Source organism: Cynara cardunculus (assembly GCF_001531365.2).
Source record: "Cynara cardunculus var. scolymus isolate 2C chromosome LG 2, CcrdV1, whole genome shotgun sequence".
NCBI classification, from domain to species: domain Eukaryota; kingdom Viridiplantae; phylum Streptophyta; class Magnoliopsida; order Asterales; family Asteraceae; genus Cynara; species Cynara cardunculus.
The window spans coordinates 59,007,900-59,013,071 of record NC_037529.1 but is presented as its reverse complement, the minus strand read 5'-3'; positions in this window follow the sequence as shown (position 1 = coordinate 59,013,071).

The window sequence follows — 5,172 nt, the reverse complement described above, 5'->3', positions numbered from 1 at the left end:
CAATAARCCRCTCAAGGCTTATCCGGTTTAAGAACAATCCGRACAATAAACCGCCTAAGGCTTGTCCRGTTTAAATGCTTATCCGGTCACCCTTTGTCCGGATAATTACTTAGACAATAAAATCAAGGTTTCTTTCCAAATAAGAACAATACGAAACATGMAWATAAAACTAGTAGAATCTTTATACAAAAGATTTAGAAACCACTCACCTTGTAAAGYTTTTGAAACCAAACTGCTAGAAATCGATCYCTTTTGAAACTTGACACTTGAAACCAACTTGAAATCACCTCCTTTTCKAAACCGGACAACACTTCTTTAAAATGCTCTCAACYTACTCAAAATAGCAGGAAAATAATTGAGGAGGTGAAACCCCCCTTTTATACCTTCCAAATATGGAAGGTCGGCTAACCGCCTTCCATACCCCCTATGCTACCCACATACATCCATGCATACACATATGCATACATACTCCATGCATAATCTTGCATGCATAAATATATATATATATATACCTTTATCCAAATAAATGCACAAATTCGCATACCAGCATGTATCAAACATATCAGTTTATCATGCTATCACRCAATCAWTTAATMAAATAATCACGTATTAAATACCTTGGGTAATAACAAGGATCCGGTTATTACATTTTTTGTGAAAGAAGAAGAAAAACAAGTGTGTGTTTCTTGGTGTTCTTGCTTTCAAAGTATTTGAGAGAGAGAGAGAGAGAGTAATTTGAGAGCATAAAGAGTGAAAGAACGAGCAAGAGAGATATTTATAGGGAGATGAGAGAGAAAGAGGAGAGAAGAAAATGACGCTTCGAAAATATTTGTAATTATGATTTTCCTGCACGTCATAAGAGTGTGATTGGTTTGGGAAGAGTAATGGACAACTCGTGTCAGAAAAAACATGAAAGAAATAAGTCCATTAATTAAAAAAATAATGACGTCATAAAAAAATGACCATTCATAATCCTTTTTTTAGAACATTTTGATTACTAAACAAGGAAAGTGTTCACTTATAGTTTTAAGATTTTGAGAAAGAAAAAGAATAAGGAAACGTACCTTAGAGAAAAAGATACATTTGAATAAGAGTTCATTGATAGATTGAGTAATATTGAATCATTTCAGTTGTAGTACTGAGTAATGCTTAGTGCTGAGAAGGTTAATTCTCAACGTTCAACATTCCAAGTTTGCTGACTAAAAGATTTAATCTTGTTTCATCAAGAGGTTTTGTAAACTTGTCAACTAGTTGGTACTCAATAGGTACAAAATGAAGTTCAAGATCACCATTCATGACATGATCTCTGATAAAATGATATCGGATTTCTATATTTTTAGTCTTAGAGTGAAGTACAGGATTATTTGCAATAGCAGTAACACTAGTCTATCACAATAAATAGAGATCTTTGAGAGCTGAAGGTCATAGTCAGTAAGTTAGGTTTTCATCCTAAGAATTTGGGCATAACAGCTTCCAGCGGCTCCATATTCACCTTTAACAGTTTATGTGAACTAAGTTTTGCTTTTTGCTTGTCCAGTTCACCAACTTTGCACCATGAAGCTGACAGCCTCCTGTGGTGCTCTAAGTCTTTAGGATACCAAAGGCCTAGATTAAGAGTAACATTCAGATATCTGAAAATACGTTTTAGAGCGATCATATGAGATTTTTTGGTTCAACTTGATACGTACATAGAGACAAGTAGAGTACATGATATCGGGTCGACTAATTGTGAGATACAGCAAGGAACCGATCATTCCCCTATAGGCGGTAACATTCATAGGTTTCCCATTAGGGTCCTTGTTCATCGTTAAAGGAGGTGCCATGGGAGTTTTCATAAATGAGTTAGTGGTTAAGTCAAATTTCTTTAACATATCCTTAACATACTTACTCTGGTTTATGAATATTTCTTTGTCAGATTGCTTAATCAGAAGACTGAGAAATATGTCAGTTCTCCCATCATGTTCATCTTGTACTCTTTTCTTCATGCATTCAGAGAATCGAGCACATAGAGGGGGATTCATGGATCCAAATATAATGTTATCGACATATATCTGAACAAGAATGATGTGACCCTTAACTTTTCTAAGAAATAGGGTTTGGTCAATCTTTCCACGTTCGAATTTATCATAGATGAAAAATGAAGAAAGGGTGTCATACTAGGCACGAGGAACTTGTTTTAACCCATAAAGATCTTTATCTAGTCCATAGACATGATCTGGATATTTAGGGTCAAGGAAACTTGGATATTGTTCAAGATAAACTTCCTCAAGAAGTTTTCCATTAAGGAAAGTTCTCTTTACATCCATTTGATAGACTTTGAAGTCCTTGTGGCCAGCATAGGCTAGCAAGAGGCGAATTGCATCAATTTTAGCCACTAATTCAGAGGTTTCATCATAATCGATGCCTTCTTTTTGTTTATATCCCTGAGCAATAAGTCGAATGTTGTTGCGGGTTACAACGCCTTGCTTATCCAACTTGTTTCAATACACCCATTTGGTGCCTATAAGAATTTTGTTGGATGGACATGGGACAAGGTACCAGACTTTGTTTCTATCAAACTCAATGAGTTTTTTCTTGCATTGCATTGACCCAACTTGGGTAAGTGATAGCCTCATTGATTTTCTTGGTTCAACTGTGGAAATAAAGTTGACAAATAGACAGATATTACCTAGATCACGTTAAGTCTGAATATCTGCATTTTGATCACCAAGAATTTGATTGATGGAATGATTTTTCGTCAATCGTTGTGCTAGTAGATGACATGAGTTATCATCTTCTGAGATTGGCGGATCAGATATAGAGGAAGAGGTTTCAGCAATAGATTCTTCAGCATTTATTTGAATTGCTAAATGATCCTTAGTTAGGGATTCATTTACTGAGAGAGATTCAGTGATTGACGGAGATTCAGTAACTGAAGGATCAGTATTTGAAGTTTTCAAGGATATCATAAATATAATATCAAGTTTAAACAAATATTTCGTCAAATTGAAATAGCCATTTGTTCATATTATATCAATCATAATACCATCCAAACAAAACATTCTAAAAAAGATCGTCTAAAAAAGATTGTTCAAAAAAAACATCACCAAACTAAAATAAACCGAGCTTACCACCTGTAAATTTAACGCATCCCTCACACCTCTCCTCACTCATGCGTAACCAAATTTTTCTATAGTCGATGCTTTGGTTGAATATGTAAAATGCTATGTCATACAATGCAGTTTGCTCCCACCCAAGTGTTTCCAACTTATCTATGCAATGACCCATCTCATCCTCCCCTGGTGGTTTATTCAAGATCTGTTTGACATGTGTCACAAGCCTTGCTAAATCATCCTCATTTTTTGAACGTTGTTTTCATATTTGTTTTTTCCTTTAAAGTTGGGGACAAAAAACAATTTCTTCTTCCAAAGGAAGTGGTTCTTGTGTTGGATCATAATAGTCTTGTGTGTCATAATCTTCAGCAATTTCAGGAGTCACACTAGAAGGGTTTGGAACAGTACCAGTTGGTCCCCAAGTTCCAACACCGGTGGAAGCCACACCATCAAACAATTGAATACAAAGTTGAGGAAAGGGAAGAGGTACAGTCCGCAACTTCTCAACAAATTTTTTTTGTTGCTTATAAAAGATTTATAAGTATATATAAAAGAAGAATTTAAGAAAATAATCTTAATAGAAAAAGATAAAACGTGACCTTCATTTGTATCTGTTATTCCTTTTCTGACAGATTAAACATGTTTGTTGATGCATCATAAACATTACCTATCTTGTTTCTTAACTTTGCCTATGCTCTATATTTTCCTTTGAGGTAATCATAATGGTTTTTCATTTGTCGCTGTTCAACAACAAAATTATGATTCTTTTGTAGCACTTCTGCTACATTCTTCCAAGAAACTGCCTTAAGGCTACCCCCTTCTCGTCCATTTACGGAGATCTCATGCAAACAAGAGTCGATAAATGTTTTCACCACATTTTTTTTCCAGTTAACCCTAGGATTTTTTGATTAGATTCGCCAAAATTTGTCATTATATCTAAAACATTAACCATCATATCATGATTAGTTCAAAGGTGCATATCTTGTGATCCAAATAATTAAAGGTTATCGGCTTCAAATTGAGGAATGAAAAATGGTCATCTTAGCAAACAACGACATGATGGTTATAAGACCTCCTATACTAACGGTATATACAAACTCCATCAAACATAATAAGCATGAAACATAGTTTAGACATAGCATAATAATTCAGGCCGTTGACCCTTTGGTAGGTATTTTGAACTTGCTTATGTTTTCCTATTAGGTTTTTCACCAAAACTAGCTGGGGTCCTTAGGAGTTATATAATACATATATTTCTCTTGGTGACTCTAGTTGACGTGTGTGTGTGCGTTATAGATGAACTATTGTTAGGTTATATAAGACATGTGATTTGACACCCTATACTTAGATTTAAAAAGAATTTCTGGCAAAAATTCGGCATGACCCGTACGAAAAGTCGTGTTTTGCCATTTTTTTTACCTGTAAACATTTGCAAAAGCAATGATTGCAAAATAACTGATCATACAAAAGCTATGATTACTAACTAGTCTTTATAAAGACGACTATTTACAAGGTATAAAACTTTCATATTCTTTCGAAATTACATTTTCCCAAACTAGATTAAGCTTCCAAAGTCCCAAGCATTGCATCATCCTATGAACTTACCTGCTAGCCTTATAATAACCAAGAATGTTGCTAGCACAATCACTTGAACCAGTTCCTGAGATGCACGTCGACAAACAAAACAAATCAGGCTACATGCCTGGTGAATTCAAGAGTTTTCACAATACAATATTTCAAGTAATTTATACTATCAAACAAAAATGCATGACTTACATATGCTTGATGTGATGTGTCAATTAAATGTTAAGTTCAACCAAATCATTATAAGTAAGCAGYCAATCAATATTTACAAAGTTCTATGAATACCACACAGTATGGGGGTGACCCATAACAACCGGAATCAGTGGAGGAGCACTACTCAGCAGTCCACTTATCCGTTAGGCTAATTTCGGTATAATCACYATTKHGCAATGTGTCCACCTGACACTATACCTATTAGCCGAGTACCTGGCGCATATATATCCATGCACGGTACTCCAATACATTACCAATGGGAGCAACCCATTTACTGTAAAGG